Genomic DNA, 18693 nt, shown 5'->3' with positions numbered 1-18693 from the left:
TCACATATAAAATGACTTACGACATGTTCAATGATATCATTGATGACATCACTGATCCCATTCTAAATGACATAATCTACGAGGTACACTAGCATGTGTGATATTTAACCCCGGATGGAGCTGGCGTAGTGCCACTACGCAGAGTTCCACGGAGTTGGTAAAAAACTCTGTGGAACTCTACTCCGCTCTGGTCCCCACCTCCACCCCCTAATAAAAAAAAAAAATTAAAAAGAGGAAAAACACTTACCTGTACTGTGACATCTCTGGGCTGCCCTCCTCATCCTCGCCAAGGTCTCTCTCCTGCAAACCCCTACGTCGGACGTGTATCTTGGGAGAACTGCGCATGTGTGTACGCTTGCGCATGTTGAGTCCTACATTTAACCAACAGTAGGTTAACAGCTGCCCCCATAACCAGTTTTTAGTGTTCAGTGATTATAAGAGGGTTTGTTCATTTCTTTATCCATGTCTCTAAGGTGGACACCTGAACTCTGCACAGTGTAATGTATGCTCTAGCATCTTGGTTTTAGGTACAGAAGGGCACTGTAGGATTGATTGCAGTGGGGCACACAGGAACGTCTGCAAAAGTTGGTAGGCTTACCTCTGGGGACTTTTTCCTATTGGTCAGGGAGGGGTCAGGAGTCACCCTTCGCAGAGACTAATGCCTGGTTTAAATGTGCAGCACTGTGCACTTCAAATGTTTCCAATGAAAACCAACCATTTTTTGCAATCTGGGAAGCTGTATAATTTGGGCCCATGCTCAGCCGGTACCCAGGAAAACCTACTAAACCCATACATTTCCAAAAACTAGATACACGATGAAGTTCAGTGTGGCATGACATGTGAGGTTCTGACCAGGTTTTCTTACCCAGAAGTCCTTACAAGTTGCATACTTTGCATAAAATGAAAATGTTCCTGATGTTTTTGTCAAGGAAACTTCTGAAGTCTGTGGGAACCACACAGTGTTCCACAATATCTCCTGATAAAAATGGTACTTTACTTGTGTGGGAAAAGGCCCAAAATGCACTAGTCTACTCCGGTTGTGGGCACTAGATCCAGCCACATATGTGGGGTTTTGTCTGGACCAATGGAAGCATACTGGGGGATCAGAATTTTGTGAAACCCTGCAGATTGCGGAACGTTATATCACATAAATGCATGGAAAAGGTTTGATTTCATACAAAGATTGAGGTTTGCAGGGCTTCGTAGGTACGAAAATGCCATGAGATACACATCAAAAAAATACAAATATTACTGCACACTAGTATTCAAGTACACACAGATATATTGTTTGGATTTGGCATGAGGGTGATTGAAAACATTTAAATGTACATTTTACTAACAAATGAGCTCTCCAAAATTAAAATGTAGAACTCACTGTGAAAAAAATAATTGAAAAGTGAGAATACTGAACCTGTGGCTCACAGCTCTTAAGCTGTAAAGCCACGGCAGGGCATCAATCCCTTTACAGACATCGACATTCCCTTCATGCTTTATACACAGAAAACCATTCACACCGCCAGCTGCGGGTCCAACACTCTCCAACACTCACATGAAGAAACTGCACTACTCGAAGGCCCTTCACTTTCATACACCGACAGGACTGATACGCCAATCATTCTACCAATCAACCAAATATCAACCAACTTACAAACCCTTATACACACTGCCAGGCAGCCACCTCTATGCACAACGTCAGTCAACTGCCACTACACACACCCCACCAGTGAACCAGCACCACACACACTAGCACACCACCAGTAAACCTCCACTACACACTGTCAGTCAACTTCCACTGCACACGCACCCACACACACACACACACTCACCACTACACACAAACCTCAGGTCATTCTCCATTACACACATGCACACACACACACACACACACACACACACGCACACAAACACACACCATCAATCAACTGCCATTGCACACACACAAACGCCCAGCAACCGCCATGTTAGACCTGGCACTTTGGCGTGGGCATCCCTTCCATTTTTTGCTGTTGCCTCATGTGTTTCTGCTGGTGTTAGATGCTTTGGGCACTGTGCCACTGCTGCCCAGTGCCACAGTGCAAGTACTCCCTAGGGTAAATTGTTGAATGGATTAGTTACTCCATGATTGGTTGATTTGGTTTACTTGTCAGACCCTTATACAGTGCACTGAATGTGCCCAGGGCTTGTACATCCAAATGTTGCTGGTGGGCTTGCAGCACTTGTTGTGCCACCCACAGAAGCAACCTGTAAATGTGTGTCTCAGGTCTGCCATTGCAGAGCCTGTGTGCAGTCTGGTACTGCCATGTTGACTGGACAAGGTCACCCACTTCCCTGTCCCTAAACCTTCCCTTTTCTTCATATCAGGCCCAATGGCAGGGTGCATTGTAAGTATAAGGCAGGACAAGCCCTGGTGTGTGCGCTATGTCCTAATAGTGAACTACAGCCATTCTCATTTTTCACAATTGCAAGGCTACCTGTCCTCCATAGGCAAGAATGGGCAGTTTGATTATTACATCTTATAATCCTAACTGACTCAGGGAATCAGGTAGAAATTCGAGTTCAGTATGCCTAAACTCAGAATGATAAAATACCTCTTTAAGTGAAGTTGGTTTTAACATTATGTGTTTGAAAATACCACTTTTAAAAAGTAGGTATTTTCCTGTCTAACTATCCAAGCCTGCCTCTGCTAGGTTGTGTATTCCTTGTCTGGAGGTTGAGTGACAGGGGCTGGGGGATTCCAGGAGACAGGGTGAGTCAGCACACTGCTGAATAGAGAGATCTGCATCTAGATTTGTGGGAGGAGTTGCACCTGGGACCTGAATAGGGCTGTGCCTTCCCTCCGCAATGCTGGTTCCACCTCCTGTGGTGCATCTGATGCCTCTGCCCTGTGAAAGGAAAGAAGGAGTCATGCAAACAGAGTGCTCCAGGACTGACCAGAACTGGTTTGGACTAGGCAAAGGCCTCTCTGCCTTCAGAGTACAAAGATAAACTGTGTATAAAAGAGGGGACCCAGACCCTGGAGAATTAGATCACTTTTAGGAAACAAGAAGAAACCTTTGCTGAGGAGAGGAACCAGAGAGACTGAGGAGAGACTATCCATAAGCTGAAGTGCTTCGTGGGGGATTGGCCTGCAGTGGTTGCCAAAGGAAGGAGAGAGGAACTTTGTGTGTACTTTCATCAACTTGTGAAGGATATCTAAGGGCTTGAGAAAGAGCTTGCCTCCTGCTGAAGTCTCAGGGACAACAGGCTTCAACCACCAGCTCCCTAAGAGTTCTTTGGAAGTGCCTGCAGTTGTGTTGGGCTTTCTGAAGAACTGCGTGTTGCAAGGAGCTGGAAGCGCGACTCACGAAGAAGAAGCGTGTCACCGCCGCAGCCGCTGTCGTCACATCACTGAAGAAGGGTGTCACCGCTGTAGCTGTCGCATCACATTGCAGAAGCGTCTCGCAACACCGGAGAAGTGTGTCGCTGCCGCTGCCGTAGCTTCACTGAACAAGGGTGTCGCCGCTGCAGTTGTCGCATCGCCGCGCCGAACCATCTCACCTCACGAGAGAAGCATGTCGCAGGGCCTGTCGCCGGCTCAGAAGAATCGTTGACATGGCCGTCGGGCGTGCAAACATCGTGTTGCATCAGGAAGTAGACGCCATCTTTGTTTCATTGCACCGGTTCTTCTTCGCATCTGGGCGTTGCGGACCGCTTCACCACGGAAACACAGTAAGAAACCGACGCATCACCGTTCCTGCGTGTAAGAAACCGACGCATCACCTTCCCTGCAACACTTTCGTTGTATAGCATTACGCATCCAAATGTACATTGAACTCAAAGTGTCTCATTTACCATCTTAAGAGAACTAAGCTATTTCTTCCATTTTTAAAGTACAGTATTGTGGATTTTTGTTGTATAAAAATACTTTTTATACTACAACTTGTGTGGTGTCCATCAGTAGTGTTGTCACTGGGTTACTGTATGTGTTCACAAATGCTTTACACACTGCTCTGATATAAGCCTGTCTGCTCGTGCCAAACTACTAAGGGGTTGAGCAGGGGTTATTTTAGGAGTCTACCCCCTTACCCTGACTAGACGCAAGGGTTCCTATTTGGTCTAAGGTACCTACTTCTGCCTACTAGAGACTCCCAAATCTAACACACCACTACACAAACATAAGCACGCTGCCAGTCAATCACTCAACAAACACAATCAACTCCCACTATATGCACCACCAGCTGGCCACCAGCACACACCCATACTGCTAGCCAACCATCACCATGAAGCCTCATGCCACGTTCATGTGTAAAACATCTGAGACTAAACAGATTACACACAAAAAGCAGATACAGAAGTAACAATTAAATACTGAACATTGACCTAAAGATGGCACATTCTTTTTTTTTCAAATTTCAAATATCCCACCTATTGTTTGAACAGTGTGTGTTACTAAACACAGCGATACAAAAGGGGATGATGGACGGAGCGTTTGAGCAAATCAAACACCCCCAGTCAACTGATCTGGGTTTAATCCATCACCATTCTTTAGCCCACTCAGCCACCCCATTTCAGACATGGCTATATGCAAATCAGTCTGACCCTGTGCCTCGTGGGAACAGTCCAGCCCGAACTGCCAAGCCATGTCTTCCATGGACCGGAAACAAGCATCCTGGGACCGGTTTCGGATTCATAATCCTCATCAGCCAGGCTATCTTGAATCCAGTGGCCAAGTGAGCAAGGGACTCACGTCTGAGCATACCCTGCCACACTTAGGGCGAACAAAGCGATACAAAAGGGGATGATGGACGGAGCGTTTGAGCAAATCAAACACTCACCCCCAGTCAACTGATCTGGGTTTAATCCATCACCATTCTTTAGCCCACTCAGCCACCCCATTTCAGACATGGCTATATGCAAATCAGTCTGACCCTGTGCCTCGTGGGAACAGTCCAGCCCGAACTGCCAAGCCATGTCTTCCATGGACCGGAAACAAGCATCCTGGGACCGGTTTCGGATTCATAATCCTCATCAGCCAGGCTATCTTGAATCCAGTGGCCAAGTGAGCAAGGGACTCACGTCTGAGCATACCCTGCCACACTTAGGGCAAACAAAGCGATACAAAAGGGGATGATGGACGGAGCGTTTGAGCAAATCAAACACTCACCCCCAGTCAACTGATCTGGGTTTAATCCATCACCATTCTTTAGCCCACTCAGCCACCCCATTTCAGACATGGCTATATGCAAATCAGTCTGACCCTGTGCCTCGTGGGAACAGTCCAGCCCGAACTGCCAAGCCATGTCTTCCATGGACCGGAAACAAGCATCCTGGGACCGGTTTCGGATTCATAATCCTCATCAGCCAGGCTATCTTGAATCCAGTGGCCAAGTGAGCAAGGGACTCACGTCTGAGCATACCCTGCCACACTTAGGGCGAACAAAGCGATACAAAAGGGGATGATGGACGGAGCGTTTGAGCAAATCAAACACTCACCCTCAGTCAACTGATCTGGGTTTAATCCATCACCATTCTTTAGCCCACTCAGCCACCCCATTTCAGACATGGCTATATGCAAATCAGTCTGACCCTGTGCCTCGTGGGAACAGTCCAGCCCGAACTGCCAAGCCATGTCTTCCATGGACCGGAAACAAGCATCCTGGGACCGGTTTCGGATTCATAATCCTCATCAGCCAGGCTATCTTGAATCCAGTGGCCAAGTGAGCAAGGGACTCACGTCTGAGCATACCCTGCCACACTTAGGGCGAACAAAGCGATACAAAAGGGGATGATGGACGGAGCGTTTGAGCAAATCAAACACTCACCCCCAGTCAACTGATCTGGGTTTAATCCATCACCATTCTTTAGCCCACTCAGCCACCCCATTTCAGACATGGCTATATGCAAATCAGTCTGACCCTGTGCCTCGTGGGAACAGTCCAGCCCGAACTGCCAAGCCATGTCTTCCATGGACCGGAAACAAGCATCCTGGGACCGGTTTCGGATTCATAATCCTCATCAGCCAGGCTATCTTGAATCCAGTGGCCAAGTGAGCAAGGGACTCACGTCTGAGCATACCCTGCCGCACTTAGGGCGAACAAAGCGATACAAAAGGGGATGATGGACGGAGCGTTTGAGCAAATCAAACACTCACCCCCAGTCAACTGATCTGGCAGGGTATGCTCAGACGTGAGTCCCTTGCTCACTTGGCCACTGGATTTAAGATAGCCTGGCTGATGAGGATTATGAATCCGAAACCGGTCCCAGGATGCTTGTTTCCGGTCCATGGAAGACATGGCTTGGCAGTTCGGGCTGGACTGTTCCCATGAGGCACAGGGTCAGACTGATTTGCATATGGCCATGTCTGAAATGGGGTGGCTGAGTGGGCTAAAGAATGGTGATGGATTAAACCCAGATCAGTTGACTGGGGGTGAGTGTTTGATTTGCTCAAACGCTCCTTCCATCATCCCCTTTTGTATCGCTTTGTTCGCCCTAAGTGTGGCAGGGTATGCTCAGACGTGAGTCCCTTGCTCACTTGGCCACTGGATTTAAGATAGCCTGGGTGATGAGGATTATGAATCCGAAACCGGTCCCAGGATGCTTGTTTCCGGTCCATGGAAGACATGGCTTGGCAGTTCGGGCTGGACTGTTCCCATGAGGCACAGGGTCAGACTGATTTGCATATGGCCATGTCTGAAATGGGGTGGCTGAGTGGGCTAAAGAATGGTGATGGATTAAACCCAGATCAGTTGACTGGGGGTGAGTGTTTGATTTGCTCAAACGCTCCGTCCATCATCCCCTTTTGTATCGCTTTGTTCGCCCTAAGTGTGGCAGGGTATGCTCAGACGTGAGTCCCTTGCTCACTTGGCCACTGGATTTAAGATAGCCTGGCTGATGAGGATTATGAATCCGAAACCGGTCCCAGGATGCTTGTTTCCGGTCCATGGAAGACATGGCTTGGCAGTTCGGGCTGGACTGTTCCCATGAGGCACAGGGTCAGACTGATTTGCATATGGCCATGTCTGAAATGGGGTGGCTGAGTGGGCTAAAGAATGGTGATGGATTAAACCCAGATCAGTTGACTGGGGGTGAGTGTTTGATTTGCTCAAACGCTCCGTCCATCATCCCCTTTTGTATCGCTTTGTTACTAAACACATCAAACAATTGCCATTCTGGTGTCAAAGAAGAAAACATAGAGCAATACAGACCATAGTGTCATTTCCTTTTCACTCCCAGAGTTGCACCCAATACTTGAGTTGCATACGGGACAGTTTAGCACACATTGGCCAGGATTCCAAGAACACTTAGGGTGGTACATACGATTCTCCTTCTGTGCTTCTCTTTGGACGCAAACTTGACATCTCTGACAAGAAAGTTGTTTCGGGGTGTTGGAGGAACGCATTCAGGAAAGTGGTGATTTCTCAATCTAGCCACATCCTCTACAGCAGCAAGGATGCCTAATACAGACTGCTGAAACTGTGCAAAAGTTCTATCGAAATAAGGGGAACAATCTTTGAGAAGCATTGAAAAATACCTAATGAAGCAAATGAACAGCCAACTTCTTGGTCTAGATGTATAACATTTGAGCAGCATTATAAGTTGTATGCCTTTGATCTACTAGTTTTTCACCTCTATGTGCTTTTTGCACACTGGTTTGTACACTTCTGCTACCTGACTCCAAGCAGTCACAAGTGTAGGGCTTTCTTGTGATTAGTTGTAAGCAAGATGTTATATCAACCGTCAGAAAGTTTCAAAGCAAGTAGTTCATTGCTAGGCAAGGCACTGCTCTGTTCCCTCTGAGGTTTTTTACACACAAACTCTTTAGGGTAAACTTTGTGTTAAGAGTAGATTATGCCACATGCCACAGTGCCTACTTTGCACAGTTCTTTAAATAATTTCACTTCTGTGTAGAAACTGCCGATGTATAAATGGTAACCAATGAAGAATCCTGACCAGTTTACACTCTGAAATTATGTGCATACCCGGTGGCACTTTGACAGAACATATACAGCTCAATACCATAAAGTGGTCTATTGATGGATATGTAAAGACTGAAAAACAAACAACCCTTAAACAGGACCAGAGAATCGTCCACAGATATATCTTGACCTGAAACACAGATCTCTGAGAAATTATCAACTAAATGGACAAGGACAGGCAAAATCATGAAGAAACAGTCATAATCAGTGTGATCTCATGGCAACACTGTAACATTTGCTGCAAAGTGCAGCATCAGCTGTAGAAGCAAATACTAATCTCAATTGGTTGCCGGAAAAATAGTAGTTTCCATCATAGGACTATTAGACCAATATGAAAAAAATATTGGTTTCCTTAGCAATCCTATCAAAAAAGTTAAACTCGATAACTGCTTCATTTCGTGGAGATTTATGAGAGTTTATCAGGCAGCTCTAGATTGGGTCTTACGTGTGGCACTGTTGTCCCTCAAAAACTACTCTGCATACAAACATGTCTGCTCGACAATATCATCCAAAACACGTCATCAATAAACAGCTGAAAGAAATTGATAGACAAAAAGTTCTCTGTATTAACTCTACACCCTGCAACTCCATTAAAGGCAGGCAAAATAGGCTGTACCATTTTGGAGGTAACCCAGAGTTCAGCTCTTCCAGTGGGAAGCATTCCAGCCCCTGACTGAAGTCCAGCTTGTTCCTGCTGCCCTACAGGCACACCAAGGCTCTCCTCTAAATGAGTACTAAATGTAGTGGTCTTTCACATAAAACCTATTGCCAGAATCATGTACTTGGTTCATTGTCACAGATGCATTGCAGAGCCAGTTTCAGAGGCATGTTTACGGGCAAATTGAAAAAGCAAACCAACAATCTGTTGGAGGGTCAGCCTGTGAACAGCAATAATGCTTACTAATAAAACTGTCACACACAAAAAAGAAAAAACAACACTGCATCGAATTAGAACTCAACAAACTGTGGCTACATCAAACAGTAAATACAATGTGTGAAATACAATTATCTGGAAAGAAACTATCAGTACAAACTACACAATTAACTTTGTCCAACAAAAAGATATTACTTGCCATGGACAGATGCACAGAGAATCAACTGCACCACTATGCACAGACACAGCAAACACTAAAGTTATCCCACTAGAACAGAAAAACAAAGAAATATTGCACACAAGACAGCACATTATAGACCATGCAACCATTCATATGTGCATTTAAAAGTCAATAAAACCTAAAGTAAATACGCAAAAATTATTACAACAGTATACAGAAATCAAGCTGGGCAATGATATAAATTTGAAGTAAACATTACAAAAAAGTATCCGTACCAAACACATGCAAGTACACAAACTGCAGATCTACCAATGCGGAAACCACAGGCAGGATTTACCACCAAGAAAATCAACAGCTTTGCACTACAATAAAAAAGAAAAAACATAAGGTCACAAATGTAACTGATAACAAATAAAATAGTTAATATTATAAAACACAACAAAGTCAGCTCGAGGAGCAGATTTAAATCAAAACAGGTTGATCTATACCATGGGTACTTGCAAACATTTGCCATGGGGCCCTAAAGTATGGTCTGTGGTCTGACCGAGGGCTGCACTTATGCCACCATGGTTACGGTAGGTGGTCTGGGTGGATCAGGGATTGTGTAAGGAGGTCTATTCATTTGCAGGTTAACTAACTAAAGTCAAGTGGTGCAGGACACCACCGTAGTTACTTCATAACTTCATTTAACCTGCAAATAAATGCTTGCCTGTTTATTTAACATTTTCTGTGACAATTAGTGTTCAGCAAGTAAACAGCTGCTCAAGCTGCTGTTCACCAGGGGACCCCATGTAAATATCAAGATGACCACAAGTGGCCCCTGGGCCATACTTTGAGTATCACTGGTCTATACCCAAGGGGGGAACAGTGCAAAGGAACAAATTGTCACCCTAGAGGGGAGAAACATTTACCCCAGGGGCAACTCCCCCCCCACATACAGAAACTTATTATCTAGTGGGATCCCCCCCTCAGGGAGCAGATTGGTCACAAATGACTGATCTTCCTTGGGTGAGGACAGTAGAAAATTACCTCTTTAGGAGAAGAACTCTTGCCCAAGAAGCCCCTCACCTCAATTAAATATATGGACAATCCTTCCTGGTATCTAGTGGGTTTTCACCCACCGAGGGGTAGACCAGTCTAAAATATGGGGGACAAAAACAAAATCAAAATGCACCTTGAGGAAGCAACCCTTGCCCAATGGGCTCTCCCTACATATAAAATATATGTCTTCCCTGGTGTCTAGTGAATTTCCACCGACCCCGGGACACACAGCAGCCTAAAAAATGGGGAGCGGAAACAAAAGAAAATTGCTCCTTTGAGGAAGATACCCTCGCCCAAGTGGCTGCTCTCCATAATCATAATCAGTGCATTCATCCTGATTTCTATAGGAGTTTCCACCCCTCTAGAGACAGATCGGCCTAAACAATGGCTGAACTGCCCCACAGGCAGAGTAAAAAACAACCAAAACCAATGTAGGATAGGATAATATTTATAAAGCACACTTATACCTGAGGGTGTCAAGGAATCAGCGTCCGGGGAGGAGGGAGAAGTGCCAACACCCAGCTAAGAAGTGAATAGCTAAGTTTTCAAAAGTTTTTTGAAGACCGGAAAAGAGTCTGCCTTGGAGATGGAAGGGACAAGGAGTTCCAAAGTGTGGTAGCTGCCCCAGAGAAGGAGCAACCGCCCCATCTGTACCTGTGAAATCTAGGAGAAAACTGTTTTTTTCTGTGAGGAGGATCTCAAGGTCCTCCCCAGAGTGTACACAAAGAGATGATGGACGGAGTGCGGACTATTTTTCAAACACTCACCCCCAATCACAGATCTGGGTTATATCTATCATCATTCTTTAGCTCACTTTGCCACCCCAGTTCAGAAACAGCTATATGCAGATCAGTCTTGACCCTGTGCCTCATGGGAACAGTCCAGCCCGAACTGCCAAGCCCTGTCTTGCCTGGACCGGAAGCTAACAGCGGGTATGCCCAGACATGGGTCCTGTGCTCTCCATGCCACTGGAGTCAAGCTATCCTGGCTGATGATGGCTGAAAGCCCGAAACCGGTCCTAGGATGCATGTTTTCTGTCCAGGGAGGACCTGGCCTGGCAGTTCGGGTTGGACTGTTCCCAGTGGGCGCAGGGTCAAAACTGATTTGCATATGTCAGGGTCCAAACTGGAATGACATGGTGAGCAAAAAAACGTGGATTTAGGCCCAGATCTCTGTACTGGGGTAAATATATGACATTATTCTGCATTCTGTCCATCAATTGTTTTTGCATGTGTCCCTCTCCAGAGTGTACTGCTGAAACATGGTTTTCAAGTGAGATGAGCCTTTGCTATGCATACCCTTATATACCCTATTCAGGACATGTGCTACCTGATGAGGAGCCAATGTAAGGCTCAAATCTTTTCCCTGGCTGGCTGATACTTCGGGATGTTAAGAAGCAGCCTTGCCGCCGCATTCTGTACCACCTGAAGCTTGTTCAGGGAAACTGTGTTGAAGTTGATGTTGAGGTACAGAGCGTTGCAGTAGTCCAGCTGGGAGGTGGCTAGTGCGATGAGGGCGGACCGATGAGGGTTTTTAAGGTGAAGAAACAGGTGCTGACTGTGCGGCTAACCTGAACTTTGAAGGTGAGACCCTCATCAAAGGTAATCCCCAGATGTTTTGCTGTCCTGACCAGGACAGGAAGGGGACCGCAGTCTGCAGGCCACCAGGCATTTGACGGTTTTGAGTTTTGTGGGCTAAAAACTAGCACCTCTGCTTTGTCTGTATTGATCTTTAATGAGTTGCCCTTCATCCGACATATAATGCTGGGCATACATACACTGATTAAACTTTTTTGAGACCAATTGCAAATCATTTGCAATGGAAACAATGATTTCGTTGTCGTCCATATAGGAGCGCACCTGGAATCTAAACGCTCTCACTAACTCGGCCAGAGGGCTCACATAGAGGTTAAAAAGAGTGGGACTCAGCGATGATCCTTGGGGGACCACACAAGTTAAGCAAAGGCCTCCACAACTAATGATGTGCGTTCTGCCAGTCATAAAAGAGTGGAGAAGCTGCAAGGCCCTACCAGTAACTCCCACTCCCTGCACTCGCTGGACCATGTGCACTGGGGAGATGGTGTCAAATGCTGCTGAAAGGTCGAGCAAAATCAACACTGCAGATCTGCCTTGGTCAACCTGCATGCGAATACAGTCAGTGGCCACTACTAGGGCAATTTCGGTGCTCTAGCAGGCGCAGAACCAATCCTAGATTTCCTGAATTCAATGTTTTTCATCAGTTCAATATTGATGAATTTCTCCAAGATTTTAGCAGGAGCGGGGAGAAGTGAGATAGGACGAACGTTTTTCAAATCTGAGGGTCGGTGTTTGGTTTTTTATTAAGAGGTGAAACAATTGTTTCCTTCGAGGTGGTTGGGTAGTTGCCAGACAAGAGTATGTCGTTGAAGACCTTGCACAGGAAGTTGGCCATTAGGTCAGCAGCAACTCTGAGTATGGAGGGCATACAAGGGTCCGAGGGAGTGCCAGATTTTAGGCCAAGTAGGAGTTCCTTGGTTTGTTGAGCTGTGATTTGTGGAAAAGAGGACAGGGCATACTACCCAAAGACCTGGGTAAGTTTCCCCTTCGACGGATCATCACTTTCCCCTTCGGCTACCCCAGTGGTTGGTTCATCATCTTCAGTAGGGGTGAACTCATGAAAGATCTTGAGGACTTTGGCCTGGAAGTTGATTTCTACTCTGTCACAAAAATCTTGGGAGGGGCTCAACAGCTGTGTCCCTGGTGGCTCAGCAATCTCCCGTATGACTTTGAATAGCATGCTGTAAGAGTTGTCTGCCAACATGAACTTTTCAGTGAGGAAACAGGATTTGGCCTGGAAATGTTTGTGTTTATATTTCTGCGAAAAATATTTTTGGGGGGCTTTTTCCCTAGAGCAAAGATCAGCACGTCATTTCTATTCTTGTCTACGGCATTGACGCCTGAGAGCCATGAGCTCTTCCGTGAACCATGGAGCCGAGGGTTTTGCTCTTTTAATGACACAGTTTTTGAGTAGAGCAACTATGTCTAAGGCCTTGGTGATCCAATTGCAAAATCTCTCTGCCCTGGTTGGAAGAGCGATGTTGCTCCCATAAGAAACTGAGGCCAAGGCGGCCTCCCAGTTAATGTCTGTGACCTTGTTCAGTCCCCTGCAACCTATATGTTTTAGGGGGTTAACCCTTGTTTGCTTTAGTGAGATGAGGGACAATTATTTTGAACTCAACCAGCCAGTGGTCAACTCTGCTGAGAGGTTGAACTGCCTTGATTGTTAAATTATTGTAGTTAACAAAAGTGCCATTCAAGGTGTGGCCAGCACTATGGGTGGGAGAAGGTACTAGTTGCTCAAACCCCATAGATGTCATAAGCTCTAGAAGGTGAGCAGAGTTATTGTCCTGTTTGTTTTCAAGATGAAAATTGAAATCCCCAAGGATGGTGTAATGAGCCGTGGTGAGAAATGGTTCTAGAGTTGATTACCATATCTCCAGAAACGTGGTTCTTGGCCATGGAGGACCATGTACCAGAAGGCCTGAAAGGTTGCAGTTCTTGGATAGCTTAATTCCAAACGTGGCTGCTTCCAGAAGAGAGCCAAGGACACCTTCCACAATGCTAAGGGTACATCTAAGGGAGTCTACAGCCACCAGGGCCAGGCAGATCAGGTCCTGTTGTCACTTTTTCAGCAGTCTTTCCGCCCACTGTGTTGCCAGTCCTCCCACCCTATTTAGATGTAGGCAGTTCCAAAGATGAAAGACCGTCATGATCCCCCCGATTATGCCAGGAATTCCCAACCCATCGACGGCGGGATAGGCAGAGTCGACAGTCGGCGGGACTGCAGCCCATATTCCTGCTGAGTTGATTACGCTGTGCTTTACAGCCTTGGCAACTGTGGTGGTAATCCCTCCTACTTCTAGTTGGCTTAATCAGAGGAAATGAGGTAAAAATTTACCTTTTTTCCTGCTTGTCCTATGTATCTTGTAGTGACAAGTGCTGTAGCCTCCTGTGTGTCTGCATTGCTCTTACCTACAATATTTCCCTCATGTGAAATGCAGGTGTGCTCAGTTCCTTGCTAATCAAGGTAAATTGAACACACCTGTAGCGACACTTCAAATAATATTTGTGTTGTGGTGCTTGGGGGGTGCTCTGCTAATGGTGCCTGTGGGTGTGCGTTCAATAGTGTGTCAATGCTGTGTGAGTAGCATGACAAAAGTAAAACAAAAAGGGAATACCACATTGACTACTAATGGTTTACACACAAACATGAAACATATGTGTATTAACGTATAAATCCACATCCCCATGAACCTCACGCCATCAGAACTCTGCTGCCATGACACTGCCAGCACAATGGAAACATCTAAGTCGACTCGACACAAATCAGCCAGCCTGATGGCAGCAGAGTACTGTGAGCCAGCACAGAAGACAGCCGCCGCAGCAGCGGTCTTCTGTCTATAGCTGCAACATCTAAATATTGGGGTTGGACCCCTGATAGCTCATGGAGTTCCGAGAACCGCCACCATAACTGGACGGTTGTAGTCCCGCCAAGATTAAAATCAGGCCCTAAGACTAAGACCTAGTTTAATAATAAGAATAAGAATGAGAGTGAGAGTGAGATAGAGATTGACATTGAGAGTGAGAATGGGAATAAGAATTGTTGTTATTAACATTATGTATGGGGTGCACTAACCCAATATTGTTATCTCTAAGCACAAATGCCTCAAATAGAATGTTATGAAACACTAAATGTTGCAGTAATTTCATGTCCATCTATCCTTCAAATGAAAAAGATTTTTCAAGTAAACAAAAAGGTTCTAAACATGTTTTTTAAAACTCCACACATTGGGCCTTCCTGGCCTTCTCCTGTAGGGCGATTCAGATCTTACATATGACTATAAAAACGTAGGGTACATATTAGTTGATTTTATCCTCACGACACCAATCGGCAGATCCTTCAGGCATGTAAAGGTTAAGGGCCTCATTTGGAGTTTGGAGGTACAGGAGCACCACTGTAAACTGGTGGTGCTCCCCCTCCACTAAATCTCCAGTTCCCTACTCTGATTAGGCCTGAGGGAACTGTGTATTTATACTGGTGCAGTCTCCCTGGTTACACCAGTTAAAGCCTCTGAACCAGTCGCCCGTCCACCAAGAGGTCACCATTTTACAAGAATGGTCATCCTGTTCCATTGACAGCAGATCAACCTCACCTTTTTTCTTGCCTATGCCTGTCATGCGATGCAGGACAGATAAAGGTAGGAAATTATAAAATGTCCCCCATTCACACGGATAAAACTCCGTGTGCCTTGGAGATATTTGTATTGAGAAAACAAACTCCTGCTTGGGTAGCTTATCATATGAATATACAAATGTTTGCAGAGCGGGCTCTTTAAAATGGTTTGTGCTTGGCAAAGTTTCAGTGCTGTGAGGGCAGCAACCATGATGGAACCTTACTTCACAGCACACAGATTCCGTCCAGGTTCCTTAGCATTTCTAAATATGGCATGCAGTCCAAAGGTCCACCAGGAAACCGACCGCACCAAGACCTAATTCACCCTCTAGAATTCTAGCTTAAGTGTAACATATTTAGATAGTGAAGGGACTTATAGAAACAATGTCAGATTTGCCATGGTGCAATACAAACCTAGCTTCTGTGTTGTGAGCATGTTGTAGTCTTGCAATCTGACCCTGATTACATCCTAAAATATAGCATTCTCATAGTCTAATATAAAGTAATGAGATACACAAATATGCTTTTATTGCAAATTTGTCAGCTTCAACTGTTTCAAGAAAAAAAAGGGTACACATCTGTGATGTAGGAGTTAAGTTCAAGGTTAGTGTCCCACACTACTACAATATATTTCAAATATTTTCCAAAATTGATTGGAAGACCAAACAATTCAAGGGATTCCAGTAAAATGTTGTTAAGCCAAAGCTTCTGGTATGAATCCAGAAGGACATTTTCTGTCTTTGCCCTGGTCATTTTCAAAATATACTTCTATTTACCCAAGATGCAACCACCTTCATGAGAAATCTGCGTGTCAACAGCTTAAAAAAAGTAATGCAGCCCTCAAGCTTTGATAATGGAAAACACAAGGCAATTGATTTTCTTCTTTTGAATTAGTAGTAGTAAAATAGAAATGCATTTAATAGAATTGGCCCCGTGGGGGCATAAGATTCCGATCCCAGCACTTTATTGGATGAGGGAAATCAATGAAAGCCAAGCTTATCTGCAACTAAGTTACTCTTGAAGGATGTTTGAGTGATGCACTTGCTCTAATAAAATCTGCATTCTGTGTGTTTGTCATATATTGTGACACCCATTAAAAATTTCATATCGAGGTTAGCTCTAGTTTAAGCATTGTGTGATAGGGAGTCCGTGTGCCAGCCTAATGCACTTTCATCTGAAGCAGATGTAACACTTTCGAAGGACTTTCTTTTTTTTGGTAACATTTATTTATAGAGATTCCTACAGAAAAAGCATGAATTCAACAATATCTGCATGCCCATCATGTGGACAAAACAGTGGTTATCGATCAAGCGAAAGAAGCAAACATCAATTGTATGAAGCTGGCTCTCTATATAGTGCTCTAAAATGAAGTACATTGTTTAGAGAGTCCAGTGGGTCCCCAGTTGGTATACAGAGGCAAAAGTAGATAATAACACTCTATTAGTGATAGTGTGGGCGAGCAGTTAGGCTTATCAGAGGGTAGTGCTAAGCAGTTGTATTCACGAGGCAGGAAATTAGGTACAATCTCAAGTATAAATCTGAGACCAATTTGTAAATATAACACAGATTTTTATATAAGTTTCAAGACAAGAATTTTGTTCACAGGTAAGTACTATTTCAGTTATAAATTTTCAAAGTTTGGAAAATAGATCACTGTTTTGCGCGATTATGCACAATGAAAGTCTGTGGAGAAAAACACAAAAATGCATATAAATTCTTACAGCCAGTCCTAGGGTTGCACATTTAAGGATCAGGGTAGGAGCAGGCCAAGGTCCAATATCCCACCAGCGGATCATCGGCAGCATCCTAGATTCGCCCAAGAGCAGGCTGCTGGGTCATTAGCAGCTGGTGCGCTATGAAGAAGGGGCCACCCCAAAACAGACTGCGTAAGGGACTTACAGGTAAGTGTGGGGAACCCCAAATGATGGCTCATGTCACAGGGGCCTCAGGACCATGGGAGCACAGCTGGTTCATCGGTACCCCGGCTGGGCGGACTGTGTGCAGCACATATAGGTCAACCAGGCTCTTTGCCTCAAAAGGGTCTTCGCAGTCAGGGGAACACAGGTTGCAGTGAAGATTTCTGGACAGCGGGGCCACTCACGAAGTGGGTCTTAGGGGTCATGATGTCCCTCAAAGGATGCTTGCTTCCCAAGTAGTTGGAGTCCAGATTGGCCTCTTTTTCTTGGTGTCAGTTGCAGGTGGTCCGGTACCTTTGGTATTGCTATGGCACGGCTCCGGTAGGTCGGGGTGTACTCTCGCATGGTGGGGAGGTTCAGATCTGACCATCCATTGCTGATGTACCTCATCTTGCTTGGGTGCTAAATGACGTTGCATCCTGGATGAGCAGCAGCTGCTTGAAGCTCAACTCAGAGAATACAGAGGTCCTAGGACCCTTCCTCTCAGCATGGAAAAATACCTGGTGGCCCAAAGCCCTCGGTAGCCCCCCACCCCGAATGACCACACCTGGAACATCTGCATTGTACTTGACTCCTCCCTCTACATGACCCAACACGTCAAAGCCATCACCTCCACCTGCTTCGACACCCTCCGCATACTCCAGAAGACTTGCAAATGGATCCCTCTGAATCAAGAAAGACCGCCACCCATGCACTCATAACCAGCAGACTGAACTACGGAAATGCCCTCTATGCCGTGATCTACAAGTTTCTGCTCCGCGAACTCCAGACCATACAGAACACAGCAGCCAGACTTGTCCTCGGCATCCCTCGACACAAACACATCACCACACACCTGCGAAACTTCCACTGGCTCCCTGTCGAAAAGAGAGTAACCTTCAAGATACTCACCAATGCCTACCAGAACTGGTGGAAGAACCTTCTCCCACATCGCAGCCAAGACCTAGAACGAGCTCCCGATCAACATCAGACGTGCCCCCACCCTGCCCATCTTCGGGAAGACCCTCAAGACCTGGCTCTTTGACTGACAAGAGCTGCTCCCCACTAGTGCCTTGAGACCTTCACGGGTGATAGCACGCTTAAAATCCCTGACTGATTGATTGATTGCTGCGTCGGAGTCGCCAGGGTGCAGCAAGTCAGTAAACCGGACTCAGCGCATTCCGTGCCTGCGGAATGGAGGGGAGTAGCTACTTTATTCCAAGGGAGTTCTCTGGCAACTGGCGAAGGGCTGAGGGTGTTCTGGGGTTCTTAGAGGCCTCACAGGAGCAGGATGAGACAGCACACCATGGCAGTTGAGTCCTTGCAGACAGCAGGCAGGATTTTGCCCCAATATTCTGCAACAGGTACCCTATTCTTGGGTCAGCAGCTCTTCTTTGTCTGTTTTCTTCTTAGGTCCATCAAATCTAAAGTTCAGGGTCCATGGGTGCCACTTAAATACTAAATGTATAGGCGTCACAGAAGCCACCTGCCTTTAGGGTGTCTACACCCCCTATGCTCTATGTGACCACTTCCTTT

The 18693-nt window shown here is 45.8% G+C and overlaps 1 long non-coding RNA gene across 1 annotated transcript in view; it reads right to left on the bottom strand.

Annotated features, from left to right (window-relative positions):
* Positions 1–18693, bottom strand: part of LOC144783431 (uncharacterized) — a 431028-nt gene that overhangs the window by 329299 nt on the left and 83036 nt on the right. The window contains exon 3 of the long non-coding RNA XR_013601437.1: positions 9286–9372. This is a non-coding gene — a long non-coding RNA (uncharacterized LOC144783431). The remainder of the gene's footprint in view (positions 1–9285; positions 9373–18693) is intronic.

The sequence above is a fragment of the Lissotriton helveticus genome, chromosome 9 (assembly GCF_964261635.1).
Source record: "Lissotriton helveticus chromosome 9, aLisHel1.1, whole genome shotgun sequence".
NCBI classification, from domain to species: domain Eukaryota; kingdom Metazoa; phylum Chordata; class Amphibia; order Caudata; family Salamandridae; genus Lissotriton; species Lissotriton helveticus.
The sequence above is the reverse complement of the archived record's forward strand: the minus strand, read 5'-3'. Positions and strand labels throughout refer to the sequence as shown.